The sequence below is a fragment of the Vigna unguiculata genome, unplaced genomic scaffold, assembly GCF_037176805.1.
Source record: "Vigna unguiculata cultivar grain cowpea cultivar isolate G323 ecotype 2 unplaced genomic scaffold, ASM3717680v1 ptg000090l, whole genome shotgun sequence".
In the NCBI taxonomy this organism is placed as follows: Eukaryota; Viridiplantae; Streptophyta; class Magnoliopsida; order Fabales; family Fabaceae; genus Vigna; species Vigna unguiculata.
The window spans coordinates 20,001-22,500 of NW_028196733.1; positions in this window are offsets into that span (position 1 = coordinate 20,001).

Here is a 2,500-nt window from a genome sequence, read left to right on the forward strand (position 1 = left end):
TTCCTCTAAGTTGCCCTCCTCGCAGTTTGGCCAAGTTCACTCTTTTCCAGCGTCATCCCCCCAAGTTGCCTTGGGCGCAGTTCGGCCTAGTTCACTCTTTTCCAGCATCATCCCCCCAAGTTGTCTTGTTCGCAGTTCGGCCTAGTTCACTCTTTTCCAGCGTCATCCCCCCAAGTTGCCTTGTTCGCAGTTCGGTCTAGTTCACTCTTTTCCAGCATCATCCCCCCAAGTTGCCTTGTTCGCAGTTTGGCCTAGTTCACTCTTTTCCAGTGTCATCCCCCCAAGTTGCCTTGTTCGCAGTTTGGCCTAGTTCACTCTTTTCCAGTGTCATCCCCCCAAGTTGTCGTTGCCAACAACCCAAGAGTCCATAGTATTCGGAGTTCTAGCGGGGCCTCCCCTTGCTTCCAACAACCCAAGAGTCCATAGTATTCGGAGTTCTAGCGGGGCCTCCCCTTGCTTCCAACAACCCAAGAGTCCGTAGTATTCGGAGTTCTAGCGGGACCTCCCCTTGCTTCCAACAACCCAAGAGTCCATAGTATTCGGAGTTCTAGCGGGGCCTCCCCTTGCTTCCAACAACCCAAGAGTCCGTAGTATTCGGAGTTCTAGCGGGGCCTCCCGTTGCTTCCAACAACCCAAGAGTCCATAGTATTCGGAGTTCTCGCGTGGCCTCCCATTGATTCAAACAACCCAAAAGTCCATCTTCTTCGCAGTTCAACATCGCCTCCCTCGTTTCCAACAGGCCCAAAGGTCGTCTTCTTCGCAGATCCACGAAGAGCTCATCACGATTTGCCACATTCCATTTCCCACGGGTTGTCAACAACACTTTCTCACACTTCCCGCAATCGAGTACGTGCATGACATGCCAAAGCACATCTTATTTGCCTTCCATCGCACTCAAGACGACGGGTTGTGGAAGAACGATATTGCTCACAACAAGTTCAAGGACAACGTCTCAATCAAGGGACACAACCGAATTATGTTAACTGGGTCGCTAAAGTAAACCCGAGTTCATATAATGCACCGCATCCAAAAGAACTAGCCACAACACGTGCATCACTGAGATGTTTCACTAGATGGAACACGTGCGTGACATTAGGATCCTCCAACACCTCTTCGTGATGGAAAGATAGAATTCGAAGCAACCACAGAAGTACCGTCTAGTGGGTAGGCAACACAGGGACTGATCAACCAATATCACCCAAGGCAACGGGTGAAAATGGAAGAGATGCATGCTTGACCGTTCGATACGCAAGGCATGGAGCCAGCCAGCAAGTGCATCTCGATTACAACTCACACACCCTCACGTTCGCAAGACACCACACCACAAGACGGTCCACCCCCCACCTACCATGGGCAAGCAAGCAAATGGAAACATCAAGTGACGCATGGTCAAGCATCGCTAGGCATGAAAATAACTTTCCACAATATCCGAGGGACTAGCTGCCGAGCTAACCAACGATCAGTGACGACCGTGTGTTGGTATTAATAAAGCTCAACAACTATGAAGAGGCTAGTTGTGCCATGATAAACATGCTAACGCACGCACCACGTGAGGGGGGAGGCCTCATCAAGCTCCCTTTAAAACCTGCCAGTGTGGAGCTGGCCGGCTCAAGGAGCACTCCCCCCCTATTAGAGGTTAATATGCAAAAGGCAAAATTGTACAAGTAGATACACTTTTTTTGAGCAGACATAAGTCCATATCTCGGGCTACACTTCGAATTTTGATGCGATTTTTTGCAGTAATTCGTAGAATAATGGTATCTCCTTGCTCACCAAATTTCATAATTTTTCTCCAAGGGGAACTATTTTTTTTATTTTTTTTACTTACCGGGTATGTGTAAAATCGGGAAAAATAGAAAAGCACATGTAGACTTCGAATTTCGACCTCATTTTTTCCAGTCCACCACTAAACAATATCAGGAACCTCCCCACAAAATTTCATTCAGTTTGGCCAAGGTCTTAAATTTGACAAATTTTGGCACCAAGCTATCTAGTCGCGGTGCACCGACCAACTTGGCCAAGTGCAAAATGCATCCAATTCAAAACTTTTGTGCACCAACACTTTTACAGTACTCATTTGGGGACATTTGGAGGCCTTTCCAACCCTCACATCTCAAAAACCACGAATTTCATTTTTTCACAAAACTCCCCACCAAGCCTTCTAGCTATGCCGCGGTGCACCGCCAACATTGGCCATGTGCAAAACCCTCCGAACTCAAAACTTTCGTGCACCAAGAATTTCATGGTATTCATTTGGGGACATTTGGAGGCCTTTCCAACCCTCACATCTCAAAAACCACGAATTTCATTTTTTCACAAAACTCCCCACCAAGCCTTCTAGCTATGCCGCGGTGCACCGCCAACATTGGCCATGTGCAAAACCCTCCGAACTCAAAACTTTCGTGCACCAAGAATTTCATGGTATTCATTTGGGGGCATTTGGAGGCCTTTCCAACCCTCACATCTCAAAAACCACGAATTTCATTTTTTCACAAAACTC